Source organism: Telmatherina bonti (assembly GCF_933228915.1).
Source record: "Telmatherina bonti genome assembly, chromosome: 12".
In the NCBI taxonomy this organism is placed as follows: domain Eukaryota; kingdom Metazoa; phylum Chordata; class Actinopteri; order Atheriniformes; family Telmatherinidae; genus Telmatherina; species Telmatherina bonti.
The window spans coordinates 9,543,133-9,561,156 of NC_136610.1; the positions used below are offsets into that span (position 1 = coordinate 9,543,133).

Below are 18,024 nucleotides of genomic sequence, written 5' to 3' on the forward strand. Positions count from 1 at the left end.
TGGCACAGCAGGAGGCCGGCTGGAAACCAGTCCGGGAAGTTTCCGTCCAGCAGTGCAGGTGTGTGTGTGTGTGTGTCTCACACTAACAAGAGCAACCAGAATGTCCGGCATTTTGAGTTTACGCATTGCAGACCTGGCTTGAATTAAACATCACACACACACACACACACCCAGAGAATGAAAAGATGCTTTGATGTTTTCAGATCTCAGATGGACAGGATGTGGTTCATGTGGACAATCCAGAGTGTGTGTGTGTGTGTGTGTGTGTGGTCTGTCTGCTATCCAGTACAATAGGGCTCACTCAAGTGACTCCATTCACTTCCATTGTTTGATCAGATCAGCTCACACACACACATACACACTAACACACACTCGGGGTTGTCCGAGCCTTTTGCAGCTCCTCGCACCACCCGTATGTGTGTGTCCTCTGAATTCATTTGAAGTGAAAATCTTCCGCAGCAGCACCGTTTCAGCTTTTATTCATCCAGAAACGCAGATTATTTTCCTGTTTTGGTTCATTTTAAGGAACACGACGCAGTTCCAACGTTCGTGTGTTCATTTTCATCGCAGTGGGAAACAAACTGGGCCTTAAATTCTGGAAAATCCTGCTTTCCTTAAATGCAGCACGTCTTTATTCATTACTACTAATCTCATCCTCATCGTGCATCAACCTGCGACGCGGTTTCTGCAAATCATCCAACATATTCCAGATTGTTTATGTGCTCTAAAGAGGAAATAATTCCAACACTTGTCGATTTTATAAATGTCTGGTTTAACATTAATATAAATATATTAAGAAACAGCAGACCTTGTTGTTGGATGCTACGCAGATTCTCAAAGAAGTCAAATTTTAATTTGCAAAAATCAAACCAAGCAGCCATCAGGGCTGAAACACACACATGAATACAGAGAATGGGTTTCCAGTCCATGAATCTTCTCAGGTTGCGACATCGAGGAATTTAAAAGCCCTGTAAGTCAAAGGTTTTTCATTTCCCTGCAGCGACACTCCCCTTCCAAGTCACAATCATCCTGGAGTGATTCAGTGATTCGTCACGACATTCCTGCTATCCAGTGACATAAACTGAGTAGTCTTTGTGTTTTTCTTTTAGGTCCCAAACACCCACTGGAACAAGAAATGTAATGTTGGGAATGAACTGGGAGCAGATGGGAAAAGGCCCTGAAATAAAAGCAGAACAGAAAATGTCGTCTCTGGAGGAAAAAGTCTAAAAGAATCAGACATAAAGAGACTTTGGACTGTTCAGTGGAACGACGGCGATAAGATGTGAACACGTGAAGCTCGGTGCAGACGTCACCGAGGCAACAGGTGTTGTGTTTGTCAGCGTGTTCACGCCCTCTGCAAACATCCTCCCCGCGGCGGTGAAAGTCATCAGGTGGGGAAAAGGTAGCGAGGAAATGCACAGAAGCAGACTGGCTGAGTCTTTTTATTGTCTTCTTCTTGTCGCGCCTGCTGTTATCTTCAAAGTGTTGCCGCGGGACGCTGTGGCGGGACGAAGCGGTACCGGGATCAAACATGTGACCTTCTACTCACGAGATCTGGTGACCTCTGATCCGCACACTGCAGCTCTGGTGTATGGGAGAAGTTTGTGGCTGAAGATCAGACGTCATCAGGTAGATCATTTCTAATCGCCATAACGACTGAATGAAATGAAGTACCGGTGCATCAGCAGCTTGTCACCAAGACGATGGAGAAGAAAAACTCCAGAAGACGCCGTTAGATCCGAGTCTCAGCTCTTCCCAGCTCAGACCAGCTGGATCTTTCAGGACAGATTCCATCTTTTACACACAGATTTAAATAAAACAAGTCCATAAATTACTAAACCAATAAGATTTCATCCAGTTCATGTGTGCAGAGGCTGGAAAGCAGAATCATGGAGGGACATCATGGAGTCTGCACGACTTAATGGCAGCAACCAACCAACTTAAAGCAGCACACGACCTTTACTTTTCTCTCAACTGTTAATGATGACTAATTTCAGAATAATGGGACTTTTCTGTGGCTTTTTTTTTAAATGAAAGACATGAAAGCCGGTTTTTTTATTCTTTCTATTCGATTGACAGACTTTTTCTAATTTTCCTTTTAAAAACGAACCATTTCGTTCATGTCGTGAACTACAAACGACAGATCAGGGACTCATGGCGATGGCGGCAGGGGAGATGTGCTGAAAATGTTTCGCTGAAACGACAGCGACTCTTTACACTGAATGTTAAAAAGCATCTTAAAAAGAAGAAACCACGACAGGATTAAAGTTTCCTGCTGACTTCCATCCTAAACGAGCAACTTCTGAAGATGACATTTGGAACTTCTTCTGTAAAACGAATGTTTTATCCTTCAGCTGCATGGTGTAATGTGTGTATAGCAGAGATGTGGTGGTGTGAAATGACACCTGGTGTTCAACCCACAAGCCTTATCTGCCTTTCACCCTCGTTTCGATCCAAAAGAATCAATCAGGCCTCAGCGACGGTGCTTCTAACTCCATTTACTGCTGGGAAACAAAGATGTGTCCTTCTGTCAGACAGCGAAGCATCTCCACCCCTGCAGCTGCAATTAGCACGAAATTAGCAGCATGTTTATGGTTTCCTGCTTCTGACGGGAGAAACCACCAAGATGGCATCGGTTTTAACTGCTGTCACAGCGTAAAGGGCCAGAAGAGAGCGGAGTTTGGTTTTATTTCTCATCCGCCGCACCGCCATCAGGTCGTCTCCTGCACAGCGACACAGACGTGCTGCGACAGCACGGAGTTCCCCCGCGACTCCCGGCCTCGCTACGGAGGAGCCACGGTGCGTCGCACTGATGGAAAGCTCTGTGACGTGAACCCACAGTGTCCCTCGACAGCTCCCGCTGACACGCCGACGTGAGCTGGACGAGCTGCGGGAGGAGTCGTGTGGAAGTTGGAAGAAAAAGGAAGCAAACATGAGGAGCATGTCCGTCCTCGTCGACCTGCAGCACACGAAGAGTCTGAGATGAGGCAGATTCCTCTGATGGAAGCAGTGATGAAGTTGCTTTTTAGACATTTTTACACCCTGCTGGTAGCGTTCAGCTTCGTCTGTCACTGCCGTCACGGATGTTTGCTGCTTTCGTACAAGTCGGTATGTTTTCTCCTCCTCAGACGTTAGAGCGTGATTTATGTGAAACCTCTGAACCCTCTGCGTCTTCTGTTCACAAAATCTCCAAAAAGAAGCTTTTTTTTTTTTACACCTAGAAGCAGCAGAAAGGGAGATAATATACAAGCTAGATAAAACAAAACAAAAAAAAGCTTGTTGAAGCAAAAGCTGCTTAAATTTAGCTAAAAATCGACCGCTGGCGTTAACAGAAAGTTGGGCTTTTCAATGTGAGGAAATATGAGATTAAGTTGCAACAAACAGTCAGCTGCAGGTCAAGTTTGCAAAAACTAAAAGATAAAAAAGGAAAGGTGTTGATGGTGTGAAAGCACGTGGATCTGGACGATGTTCTGGACACACAGATGCCATCCGTGCATCTATGTGGAGAAAATATATTTCTCTCGAGCTTATATGTAGATTTGTGTGAATAAACACAACAATTTGCGCACATCTGTCGACTCCTGCAAGAACCTTCAGACGGGATTTTAGCAAGTATGCAAAGAAAAAACCTTTGGCTTTAAATTTCTTTACATAATTTTGTCTGTGGTGCATTTTAACGTAGGACATATTTTAGCTGTTCAGGGCTGCGTGTTGCAGCTTCGTTTGGACCGTTAAGAGTCTGAAAGGACAGATTTCTGTTTTCAGAGTTGAAAACTGAACCATCAGAAGCTCCAGCAGCCAGAAGATGCTCCGAAATCTTCTCAAACTGGATCGAAATGAAATGTCATCAATATGACTCATGTGTTACACATTTCCTTTTAAAAACCTTGAAGTCAAACAACCGGTTGCCCTGCTCGAGAGGAAGCCGACAAAGCCTCCGTTCTCCTTTGTTTCTGTCTGAAATGAGAGCAGTCATCGCTCCGTGAGCGTTTGCTGCTTCTTCTTCACGCACTTCTTTCAGACCTGAGCCGGAAACGAGGGCAAACCCGCCGTGAAAAGTGGTGAATCTGAAGCGCAGACGCTCTCTCTTCCTGCCGAGCGGTGGATGTAAATGCGTGCATGTGCGAGTGATTTCATTTCACACACACCGAGCCCATTTCCGCACCAGCAGCTCCGGTTTTAATGACGGCCATTAGCGACGCGGCTCGCTCACATCTCCAATTTTTACGCAGAAATGTGCAGAACGGACTCCCCCTTCTTCTTTTTTCTCCCCCCTCCCCCCTCGCCATCCTCTTCCTCTCCCCCGCTGACTAATCCTTCAGCTCCCACTCTTCAACCCCCCCCCCCCCCACAGGGAAATGGTTGAGAATGTTTTTGCTCGGACGATCAGAACTGGACAGATTTGTTTCTAAATTACAGGCGGCGGCGGCGGCGGCTCCCAGAGCGGGGTTTCAAACCTCAAACCTCGCAGCCCCCCCCCCCCCCCCCCCCCCCCCCCCCACCCCGGCGCCGCGGCGAGAGCTTGAGTGACAGCATCAGAACTGGCTGCAAACCTCAGCACCAGTTTCCCCAGCTCAAGCCCGTCTGCTGGAGAGGAATTAGACGCTTTCAGGTTTGTGGGTTTTCACCACAAGCTGAACCTTCCTCCAGGTGGAATCCGCATCGAAGCAGACCACATCAAGTCCACCACCTTCCTGTGAGCTTACCTGTAACCCACGTCAACTCTACACCTCCCAGTCCCAACCTCCTCCCCGTTTCCTTCTTGTCTTTATCTTTTCAAAGCCATTTCACTCCGTGGTTCCCGTCCCCGATCCGTCCTCTCACTGGTCGCTCATTTCACGGGTGCACCTGCAGCTAAATGTTTCAGGTTTCAGTCCCTCTGGATGTTTTCATATGAAGACGGTTTTCAGATGAAACATTGAGACAAAGAAGGAGGGGGGGGCAGGGTCAAAGGTCAGGCTATGGAAGACATAACAGCCGTATGAAGGGACGACAGGAATCCACCACAGCGGCAGCGTCCGCTGCTCCAGCTCGGTGTCTGTGTGTGTGTGTGTGTGTGTGTCGAGGAGAAGCAGATGCAGTTTGCATGTAAATACACAACTCCCCCTCTCTTTCCCCCTCCCTCCCACCCCTTTCCCCTCTCTCTCTCTCTCTTTCTTTCTTTCTCTCTCTATCAGTAGGACCGATGCCCACCCTCTCTCTGCTTCTCCCAGCAGAAGGAGAACGAGGAGAACCGGGAAACTAGAGGCACCAGAGGAACCGGACGGACAGGATTCCCCGACAGTGACATGGTGGATTTGTCACAGCGCATGCCCTCCCCTCAGCCACCTTCACACACTTCACCTGAAACTCCTCTGCTTTTATTTGACTTTCAGCTCACACACAGCCATATTAAGGGAGTGTGTGTGTGAGGGGGGAGGATGCAGGTGGGGAGTGTTGAATCTGATGCTACAGGTGCTCCAGGGGCCTCAGGTGCACAGAGATAGAAGCTCCCTGGCCTGTATGACGAGCTTATGAGCAGCCCCGGATGAATGGACCGTTTCCTCGCGTTAAGCAGCCCCACGAGAGACCCTGAAGGCAGATCAGCTCGCGCATAACAATGTGAAGAGAAACCTCTGCTTGGAACCACGAGCTCCTTTACTTTCACACACACACACACACACACACACACACACACACACACATATATATATATATACATATATACATATATATATATATATATATATATATATATATATATATATATATATATATATATATATATAAATACATATAATTAATATCCTTCTGCAAATGCAGAACTCCTGAGTTTGAAGCCATAAAAACCGCATCCTGCAGCCACGCATCTCCTGTGGTGGATATTTGCAGTTGCACAAATGTTGGGAAAGCCACAGGAAGCTCTATATTACTGCTGACAGACATGGAGGTAATGTTAAGGACGGATGCGGGATCGATACGGATCAATAAGTCCGTAGTGAAACACACGTAAACCAGCCATCAGAGGAGGTTCCACGCAGAAAAAAACGCTTTAAGTGGGTTTATTTTATTATCTATGTTTTAGAAAACAGCTTATCTATCGCCCGTGTGCCTTCACAGATCCATCCTGCACTGAGTGTGTTTTTACTTAAGGCACAAGTGCGCGTTTCGGCCGGATTGAATATAAAGTGAGTGGACTCGGACTCTTCTCGTGCGTAAAAGCGTCTCGCGCAGACTGACAGAGAATTTCCACGCTTGGGATGTGTCGTTTATTAATGCAGAGGAGTAGAAAGGATACTGGGTATGTGTGGAGAGAAGTTCCTACCAGAACCGGGTGAGAGCCGCGCGGTTGCCCCGCTCTGAGCGCTGCAACCCGGCTACAGGCTTCCGTCCTCCTCGGTGCGCAAACGGAGCCTCTCCGGGAGGGAGGGGGGCAAAAGTAGAATCCACAGCACTGAAAATATCTAAAACAAATCAAACAATCCAGTCACGGTGGTTATTATTCCTCTAGTTTCTCTCACAATTTCAGTCCACTTTGACTGTCGTGACCGGCGCTGCGCGTCCTTCCTCTCTGTGGAGGCGCGGCTGGAGCTGGAGTCCAGCCCGGTGGGGGGGTGGGGGGCAGGGCAAGAGAGACCCGACCAGACAGGTCACTCAGGCTTCTGCCGAACTGTCACCACCGTGCGGGCTGCATCGGCAGCATCTCCCACTGATGGCACGCGTCGCGAGGGGAAGTTGGGTGGAGGGGGTGATGGTGGTGATGGATGAGGACGCAGCGCCGGGACCAGGAAAAAAAAAAAAAAGAAAGAAAAGAAAAAATATAAGAAAAACAAAAGCACCCAAGTGGAGAAAGACAAGCTCCGGTAGGTCCGGGAGTTGAAATCAACCGTCCTGTGATTAGTTTCCACGCCGACGCGCGTGCACCGCTCTGCCGCCTCAGACTGTCCGCGTCCCGGTCGGTCCGGCTCGGAGCAGGTCGCGCGGCTGCTCTGGGTCTGATGGCAGAGTGGAGTGAATCCAAACGGCTGCGCTCGCGCTTCTCTCTCTCTCTCTCTCTCCCTTTCTCTCTCTCTCTCCCACTCCCTGCTCCCTCACCCCATTCACTCTCTTCTCTCCACCGAGGGGGGGCGGGGGCGGAGCGAGCATCCTCCGCAACAACTTCATGGTTTTTCCAACATTTTTCCTCCTTTCTTTTCTTTTCTTTTCTTTTCTTCTCTTCTTTTCTTTTCTTTTCTTTTATTCTCTTTTCTTTTCTTTTCTTTTCTTCCACTAACACATCTAGACTCCTCACCTACGTGCTTCCACGTCTCGCGCGCCAGTTTATCATCATTGTTTCATTCTTTCTAACTTCATGGAGCATCACAGGTTTACACTTTTTTCTTTCTTTCTTCACTATTTACTGGTTAACCTGATGGTTCCCAGTCCGGGGGTCTCTGCGCCCACCCAGCAGCACAGAAGCGGTCCTTTCCCCGGGTCTCCAGCTCCTCTCCGCTCCGCCCGGCAGCGGAGAGAGGAGACATGCTGCCGTCTCTCGCGCTCTGAGCGCCACCTACAGGCGACAAGCGGCACGTGAGCGGAGCAGCTCGTTCTCTCCTCTCCTCTCCTCCTCCTCATCCAGCGGGACAAAGTGGAGGCTGTGGTGTAAAACACATAACGGGGATATTAGCGGCAGCAGTGACCGACGTGCAGCCCTCGCGCAGCATGCGGCGGAAGGAGACGCTGTTGTCCAAAGCCGCTTACTGCCGCGACATTACAAACAACACATATGGATTATGATTTTATGGAGGCCTCACTTTCAGTGCATCTGCTTACAGAACTAATCCAAACACATCTTTTAAAAGGAATGTAAAAAAAAAAAAAAACAACCCAAAACATTATATTATTTTCTTTTAAGAGGAGTGTGGCACAACAAAAATACACAGATCATCAATTTCACATGATATATATGTCATAATCATTTACTGCTGAATAATATTCTTTAAAAACCAGATATAGAAAGCTTCAGTCATGGGACTTTATGTAACAAATAGGTCTACTGAAACGCTGGAAGTCAATACAAGTAGGCTATACCCATAATTTGAGTGTAAACATCTACAAATCATATGAATATACAGAATTTATTTCTAAATCAGAAGCAAAAAAAGACTTAAAACAGTGTGAATATTTAAGTACAATCAATTAAAACCTTTTTTCTTTCAAAAACAGATGGATATTTTACTGATAATTCCTCTTCCATCTGTAACTTACAATAAAACAAACAAAACAAAAGGGAAACAAAGATATGTGAATGTAATTGTAAATGTGCCTAGGACCCATTTGCTGAGAATAAATTGAAAATTTCTTGTTTTTAAATGATTAAATTAACACAAAGAAACACAAAATATTGACAAAGGGGTGAAAAAAATTGACAAAACATTTATGGAAACCTACAAGCAACTGCAAAATAATGATATTAACAATAACAATAATAATAAAATCCTCAGGAAAACAAACGTAACTGAAAAGACGAAAAGTCGCTGAGAGAAAAATATTTTCAAATATCTGTTTTGTGTCTTGTGTTGTAAATAACAGAAATATAAAGTCACAACCCCGATCCACAGACGGCAAAACCTAAGAATGCAAAAAGAGCCGATCAAATACAAAACAATTATAAAGCACAGAAAAAATCAGAGAAAATAACAATTACTAATAACAAACACAACAACAAAAAGAAAGTTTTAAAAGTTGCTAAAGGACAAGGCTGGTAGGTCCAGTAGTTTATACAACTACTGACCTGTTGCATTGGTCAGTATCTTGTCTAAACTACTGGAGTAAATACTGTAAACCAGAAATATACGTTCTTGTTACAACCAATCAGACTGACCAGTCTATACTGGATGCACTTAGAGAGACTGTATTCATGTAAACGAGCCTTATTTAATCTGTATTTCCATGTTTTAATGATGAATTTAAGGCGTTTAATAGCATTAATCAAGAGTAATTATTTTTGAAGACTGATGTGTTCATAAATATTTGGAGAAGTTCATGTTTTTGGATGACCCATCAAGCATTCCAGATAAAATGGAACCAAGTTATCCTCTCACTGTTCAGGGTGGAGTTTGTTAAAGAGGAATCGTATCCCCCTTTTTATTTAATGTTTAAATGGATGAATGATGTTATCAGTTAAACTGGGAAAACACTGGATGTCTTGTAGGAACATTATTGTCAGTCTGACTGTCCTCTGGATGTGTGTGAGGAAAATAAATACAAAAATATAAAAAATGCAAACTGTTAAAGAAGAAATAAAAGAACTGTGTTGTCTAAACAATAGAAACAAACACAAAACCACTTCAACAACGCACATAACAACCGTCACAAACTGCATCAACACGTGCACTAGGCATACAAAAGACATAAACGGCCAAAAAAAAAACAAAAAAAAAAACATACAAAGACACAGAAAATGACAGAAATGTTTTTTTTTTTAAATTACTTTAGACACAAACACTAAACAAACAGATGCTTTTTACCCACGTCCCCAGGGGTCCCACAATCGGTCTGAGGTCCTCAGATATGAGGGAAGTCCAACTTATCCTCGGCTTCTCATTTCTAGTTCGCATCAGTGTGAGCTCAGCTCATCGAACTTTTCACAGCTTGCCTGCATTTCAAGCCATAAACACAATTTCACTATATATTTTATCGATTTACTAACGTCTAAAAAGTTTTTTTTAAGAAAAACAAAACAAAACTCCACATTCTGGGATACGGAGAAACTGTTTCTGCTATAATGAATAATGTCTCTTTATGTTCACCTTTTTTTGTTTATAAACTAGAAAATAAAAGTTGTGGTTCTTTTAAAATTCTAAACAATGTGTCATGATCAGTAAATCATAGAAAACAAATGTGATTAATTTATGCACCGCATTTGAACACCAAAACAACAATTTTTCAATTATTTTAACCATTTGTTAAATTGTGTTTTTTTTTCAAAGTTGAATTTTAAAAAAAAAAAAAGAGTTTAATAAAAAGTGACTTGATTACAAACCCTTAACAGACCTAGGAAACAATTGTTTTGCTCTAACGTTGATTATTTCTCGTGATTATAATAAAAACACTACCGTGACCTGACCTGTATTTACCAAACACAACCTCCCACCAAAATAAATAAAGAAATAAATGACCCAAAAATGAACATTAATAAAAACAGAATACACACTAAAACCTCAGAGAATATGACATTTATGACATTTCTTGGCTTTTTTTTTTTTTTTTCTTTTGGAACTTTATTCCCTGAAGCACCTTGAATGATGGCTAATTCAGCATCCATCTTGTGTCTCATCTCTTCTCTGAGCTCCCTCCTACCAGTAACGGTCAGTCAGATGTTGGCTTTTCTCTTGTCTCTGCTTCGTCCCTCCCTGTCTCTCCTTTCCTCTGCAGCTGTTAACAACTAAATACTCTAGGGGCACATAAGAGCATGATATTTACCAGGATTGTCAAAATTAAAACATAAACGGAGACTAATTTGAAAGATAAACACGTTAATTATTAACACATTAACTAACATACAAGCACACGTGCTACATAAAAGTGAGAGAGCCTGATTTAGGGCCGGTGCCTTGTCACATCGGTGAACCAAATCCACCAAAAACCACTTTATCTTCCTTATTTATGAAGATTCTGACCGTTTTCCAGCCTACATTTAGAGGAACCCGGAGGATGACCTGATATAGGCTATCGATCAATTGATCACTTATACAGGGTGTGGGGAAGGGGTGGCAGTGGCTCAGGTGGTAGAGCTGCTTGTATGATGGTCTGTGGTTCAAGTCCTGCTGTAGCTTTATAAATGAACTTTATAAATGAACATATTCCAGTGCTGCTGTCAATGAGGTCCAGCCAAGTGGGGGATGAGTGATGAGCCAGAGATGTTGCATTTATTATGAAACATATAGAAGTGTGTTACACTGACTCCAGACTCCTTAAAGTGGAGGAACCATGAGGTTTGTTCAGTGCATCACCATAATAAATCACATATATAAAGGTGGCTTCTCCAAGTTTTTTCTTTGTAGAAAATGTGAAACATGATTTATTTCTGAAATGGAAACCAATTTCCACTATAATTTTCTGAACAAAATTGGAAATAACATTTCATATTCCCAGGTATTAATAGGAGGATGCACTTCCAGGCAATGCATCAGACACAAAAAGTGTCGGATTGTCAAAGTTTTGCAAACAAGCTTTTAATAAAGTTTTGAAAGAACATTGGATCTGACATTCAACTATTTAAGTCAGAATGGACAGTTTGGAAATGGGATGGCATGTTGTTTAACTCAGACTGGTTTCCACCTTCAGGAAGGGGAGAACATATCAACCTACCATTGTGTTTGATTGGAGACTTGAATGGGGAAATTTTTGCAATAAGCTTTGCAAAACATCTGCAGCCATTTTAATTCATAAGAATCCAGTGGGATTATATATATATATATATATATATATATATATATATATATATATATATATATATATATATATATATATATATATATACATATGTATGTATATGTATATATATATAATCCCACTGGATTCTTATGAATTAAAAATATAGATAGATAGATAGATAGATAGATAGATAGATAGATAGATAGATAGATAGATAGGTAGATAGATAATTTGGCAGATGATTTTATTCAAAGCGACTTACATGTGATTAGCATGTCTTGTGGGTGGGAGGAAGTGAGAGTACCTAGAGAGAACTTACGTTGGGAGAACATGCAAATTTATACAGAAACGATAGATTGTGTCACAAAAAAGTTAAAAACACCTTTTCTAAGGGATTCAGATAGAGGGATCCATGTGAAAAGCCACTATGCTGCATTCAGAGCAGAGTGTTGGAATTATAGGTCTCAGAATAAACTCCTTTATCTTCATCAAACCAGCAGCAGCTTGGACTATTTACTGTCTTTCCAGTGTCTTCAGCTGTCCAGAGTTGAGTTCCAAAAAAGCATTTCCATCTGGGAATTAAAAGAGATGCAGAATCCACTGGAAAAGAAAAAAGAGGAGTTGGAGAAAAAGGCATTTCAACAATTCTATCCACCTTTAGGTCTATTTAACTAAGTCTGTTTTCTGCAGACTTCCCCCTGAAGCCAGGCCTCCAATGCTTGCAATGCTTGTTCCCAAAGATTTTGATGTAGAATGCTAGATAATGTAGCTAATGTAGATAATGTTTCTTTGTTGTCTTTATGCTCCAAGCCTGAAAGAGTGGGGTTGAGGTGGGAGGGGCTAATGGCCATCAAGTTTGATAGACATATCACTGTTCAATCTTTTACAACAGATTGGTTAAAGTGATTAGATGGTGTTTTGTTTTTTTTTGTTTACATTTCCATCGGCCCTATGGGTGAGTACATTTGTTTATATTTGTGTTACAGCATTTATTTGATTGTCTGCAATTGAGATGTGAAGGAGATTTTAAGCAATATAGTAAAAACCGCTTCAGGAAAACATCTCCAACCCTGCCTTCAGGTTAAACTGGTTTGCGCCATAGCAATGCTTTTTTTTAATTGGAAAAAAAAAGGCTGAATGAAGAGCCTCTAAATCTGACGAGCCCATATTTTTCTCCAGGGGTGAGATGTAAACCAGCACTGGGACAGTCAGGGAGTTAGTAAAAGCAGTCAGTTGTGCTGTCTATACCATTTAATCTCTGTCTGTTACCACAGTTTGTTTTCCCTCCTGAAGATGTTCGTCTTCCGAGGAGTTTAAACCTCGGTGGTCAACTTCGCTTCCCAGCATCCGTCTCATAAATTAACCCAGGGGTCTGTGTGGATCTGACCTGATCGGGTATAATATGATATCAATATTCTCAGTGGGTCCTCTGCTGCCTCTGCTGCGCCGTGCTAATCACACTTCCAGAGTTTGTCCACGCAGTACAAAGTTCCCTTTGTTCAGCATCAGGAGTTCTCAGTGGTCATTACTGCGGTGTTTTTATGGATCAGTTTGTTATGCTGTCAAATACAGATATCACAGAATTACAATTTAACACCACTCTGTATATTTACTGTCTGCCTTACTTAACTTCAGGTTTTGTCGCAGTAAAATTCTTTTAAAACAAAAATATCCAGTTTGTGTTTCTAACCTCTATGACAGTAAATTTAATCGTGTCTGTTGATAAATAAAGGAGAAACCCAATAATGTGTTATTTTATGAATACAAATATAAAAGAAAAAGGGTGCACTGCATGTGATGGAATCGCTGAAGGAAGAAATAATACAAGTAATTTATTTAAAAAAAAACAAAACAAACATATCTGCAATTCATTCAAAATACTGTAATTTAAACAATGTTTGATTCTTCATGTAAATAGTTTGAATAATGTGCCATTGTAAACAGGCAATGATGGCTAATCTGAAGTTTTTCTTTTTAATATTTGATGCAAATATCAAATATAATCAAATATTTATCTCTTGGCATTGACCATGACTGACATAGCTTGAAGCTAGTAGCTAAGGGACAAACAGCGGTTAACATTAGCTAGTAAGCTAATGTTAGCAAGCTAGCTATTTTACAGACTGGACGTATCAAACATAAATGTATCTCACTGTTTATAGAAATATGTCAATTTAGCTTAGTCAATACATTTTAATATCCCAGTTCCAATGAAGTTGGGACATTGTATGAGACATAAATAAACACAAAGTGCAATGATTTGCAAATACTTATTGACCAATATTCAGTAGAATACACTACAAAGACAAAATATTTAATGCTCAAACTGAGGAACTTCATTGTTTTGGCTGTTTTAAATGCACATTTTGACAGATTCATCATGAAACACCAGTGGAGAATGAGACAAAATTTAAGAGAAAGAAACTAAGCAGGAGTTGAGACTCATTTGTACTTGCTGGATAGAACTCGCAGTCCAGGTACAGTACAGGTGGGATGCAAGATGGATGCTGGAATAGCTTTACTCAAAAAATTTGTTGTGGCCTAATTTGTTCATAGGAACATTTGGTGACTGAGGCCCAATGTTTCTCTTCTACAATGTCTGGTAAATTAGCTGTATGAATAAAATCTTAGTGACACTGCTTTATCTGCTGAATCACTCGATGTTAGCTTAGCAGGTCCCACCTGTGTCTCACTGATTGAGTCTACAAGCCAACTGTTGGGGCAGACCACTGTATAAAAGATAGGCAGGATGCACGTTGTGTCTCTTTTTTGCTGTTGGCTGGGATCATGTAATTTTGAGGTACTTCCCCTTGGTTGGTGGCTGGTAGTGCTGCTCACTCTGGTTGTTTTATTGTAGAGCCTTGTGTGGGTATTGCACTTCTCATGGAACCGGTAAAGTGTTTTTGAACTGCCCCCAGATGCTGATGTCTGCCACTGTAACCTACCACTGATTGCTCCATGTCCTGGATTGAGTTCTACACATGATGGTGTGACAACATAGCGCCTGATGACCTACTGCATAAGAGCTGGTTACCGACTCCCCCATGACAAGCTCTGGACAGCCCCAGAATGTCAGACTGGGCTGTCAAACTACAGCTTACTGCAGTGCCAGATCACTTCTTGCAGAAGACAACTTTCCTTTGGAGTTCTTTGTTTAGGACTCTTATTTTATCAGTTTGTTAAATCCACCCATCCATTTTCTTAACCACTCGGTCCAATCAAGGTTTGTGAGAAGCTGGAGCCTAGCCAAGCAATCATTGGGCGAAATGCAGGGTATACACTGGACATGTTGCCAGTCCATCATAGTACCCAATTCTGTATAGTTTGTTGTTCTTTTTTTTTCAACCGTTTACACTAGTTTTTCCAAATCATTTGGTTTCTATTTTTTTATTTGCTTTGGGTGTTGCGCTTTGGTGTGTTGTGCTTTCTGGATTGAAGTTTGGTTGGTTTGTTCAACTTCACTTGTTGCATTGCTGAGACCTCACCCTTTCCTTTTACATTTTGGACCCCTCCATCTCAGTAGGTCTCAACTCTGAGTAAACATCTTGTCTGTTTCATGCTTGTTTTAATCTGGTTCTTTCTATCTGGTAGGATTAGTAAAGTCATTGTTCATTTGAACTGTTGTCTTTGTCTTGTGCATAACAAACCTGGGTGGAATCCGCCACATGTATTGGGTAAAATTCCCAGGGTGGGGTTGTTTGGTTGCTTCACAAATTCCTCTGCCCATTGGCACATTAGCTTATTGCTAATGTTGAATTATCATAATGATTTAAATGAAAATAATACAGGGGTGTAATATAAATGGAAAAAAGGCAGGGTAGGATTATTTTAATAGCTAAATTTTAAAGCATAAGAAGAAAATTTAATGTTCCATCTGCAGTAATTTTAGATGTGCTGGGAGCATTTACCCTCAAAGAGTTGGTGAAGAAAATGATCATACCGGGCCTCCTGAAGCAACATGTGAGCAGGAAACACACCGACAGTTTAACTGTTAGGAAATTAAGTTAATTATTCTGGCAGAAGAACAACAAGATTCATTATAATCCCACAGTCCTCCACAGATAATCATCATTAATCATCAAACAAAGAGAAACTGTGCTGAAAAATTTCTGCTTCATTGATTTAAAAAGAAAAAAAAGTGCACAATGTGCTTCATGAAAAAAGTCAACTACGAGTCCCAGAGAGCACTGGTGGAAAAAAAAACATAAAACATCCAATCAGAGTTCAACAAAGTTAAACTATATTAATCCAAGTGGTCCAAAGTGAAAGTGTCAGGGGGGCAAGGGAAATGGAAATGAGCTGATAAGGATATTAATTATTGAACTGAATTACTGAATTATTAATGTGAGGGAATGAATGAAGCAATTCAATGGTTCAATATACAAAAGTAAGGCAAAAAATAAAGAGTCCTGAATGAGAATTTTCTGGAATGGTTTGTAATTTCGGCAGACAAATGACTCATTTGATGGAACAATTATTAAATATTTATTTCCCTTCAGACACCCGTGTGTCCAACATGTGGTCCCAATGATTCCAGCCCATCCCCGTGGCCAATTTAAGGGCATTTAGCTGGGACACCGTAGCATTCCTACCATTTGTGACAGTTAAACCTCACCATCACTGCTTCCAGCAGATATAAATCTACAAGCTTTGATTAGTTTCTATGGCATAAAAACATTGTCACAGCTGGCGCTTTAGTTCATTTGATGGGCCTTCAGGTCAGAGCTCTGAAGGAGAAACACTTCCTTCATCATGAAGTCAGTTTCAAACGTGGGAGAAAGGAAGGGAGAAATCACTATCAGCTTCAAGTTCTTACTCACAAAGATCAAGGCTGTGATCTGAGTCTGACATCGACTACGCTTACATGGGAGTTTCAATTCCTGTTTAATTCCAAATAAGAGTTAATTCCACTTTAAACTGATGAAAAATGAACATGTAAACACTTAACTCCTAATGCAAATTTCTATTCGGAACTAAACTTAATAATAAACCAGTGGTTGGTTTATTCGCGTTTTTATTCCGATCTATTTGATTCCTCTGTCATGTAAACCTTGATTCCGCTCGAAGTTAATTCCGGTCATTGTGAGCATGCTCGTTACCTTGTCCTGTCTCGATGACGCACGTTGTTTTGCCTCCCGTGTTCGGTGGTCTATCTTTCTTCTCCTTCTCAGACGCTACAGAAAGTGAAGTAGTATGCTTGTGTTGAGCTGGTACTTCAAAGTTTTTATAAAAAATATCGGTGAAACAGGTACTTATTACGTAGTTTTTAAAAGTTACAACTGAAAAGACGAGGGAGCTAACTGGTTATTACCGGTATACGTCATATGTCACATGCACCCTCTGTCCAATCAGAACCCTTCCCAACCCGCCACTCTAAAGAGGAATTAAGTGAGGACGTGTTTCATGTAAACTCGTAGGAGAATACATTAATTCCGAATTATTCAATTCTTCAATTATTAATTCTGAATTAAAAATCATGTAACCGTAGCCATTGGTAAAAAACATAAAAGTGTCCCCACAGAGTCTGCTAGGAGATAAGTTTATTTCTTATCTTTCATATTGTATATTTTGTGATAAAGTTTTTTGGAGGACATCTGAACGAGTTAAAATGTTCCGCTTGGGGACACAACGTGACGATTTTTGTTTTGCTTGATGGCAAAACAGAATACAGGATTGTTTTGCTTCATGGTTTCTGGATTGTTATGAGTTAAAAAGATCAGTTGGCATCTTTGTTTCACATTCGTTTTGTTTTAGCCTTGCTTTTATGTCAAGTTACCTGCAAATACAGTCAGTTATGGATCTCACGTTTTTGGGCTTGTTTACTTAAATATAGTTGCTTTTTAGGTCAGGTTTGGGAAGATTTGCCCCTATTATGAACCCTTGATCTTGATTTTCTCTGAACGAGTAAGCTGGAGGTCAGAGGTCATTCAGAATTGAAAGGGATGATGAAATCTGGCTGATTCTTCTCCCTCCACAGGAAACCATTTGCATTTAACAAGCTTGTTTGGTCTTGCTTTGATGAATTGACTGTAATCTGTAATCTGCAGCGGCTACCTGCTGCTAACGAGCTAAATTAATTAGACAATGACAGTAAACATCTATTGATAAGATCAGATGAAACTTTATTGATCCCTGAGGGGAAAGCCTGTGTATTGTAACAACAAATATTATCATGAAGCCAGAGAAGAGATGAACAGGAGGCAAAAACGCACACAGCTACAGTGGGAATACAAATATAAAAAACATGAAGTAAATAAATACAAATCACCACTTTTAGCTGAAGGTAACAGGGGAACAATGACATGAAAAAACACCAAAGCTGTGACAATTACAGAAATATTTGCATCTTGAAAGAGTGACAAATTGCTCGAGCGCACACACCAACATACATTCAGCTGATAAATTAGATTAACCTCCAGAGGTTTCCTTTGTGTGTGTAAAATGCAGAGCATAAATAATGAATCTCTGCTGGAGGTTGATAATATTGAAGCCACAGAAGCTGACTTTTTGTCAGTGGGATGTCTAAGGGCAGACTTTAAATAAAAAGAAAAAAACTGAAAAAAAGTGACCCCCCCCCCAAACCCATTTCCAGTTCAATGTGCTTGCTGTCTTGTTGTTGACTGCCTT

At 41.5% G+C, this 18,024-nt stretch overlaps 1 protein-coding gene across 1 annotated transcript in view; it reads right to left on the reverse strand.

Moving 5' to 3' along the window:
* Nucleotides 1-6,379, reverse strand: part of LOC306762869 (protocadherin-1-like) — a gene marked incomplete at its 3' end in the record, with an annotated part of 221,951 nt that extends 215,572 nt beyond the window's left edge. Inside the window, exon 1 of the mRNA XM_079249505.1 lies at nt 6,305-6,379. The remainder of the gene's footprint in view (nt 1-6,304) is intronic.
* Nucleotides 6,380-18,024: the final 11,645 nt, after the last annotated feature.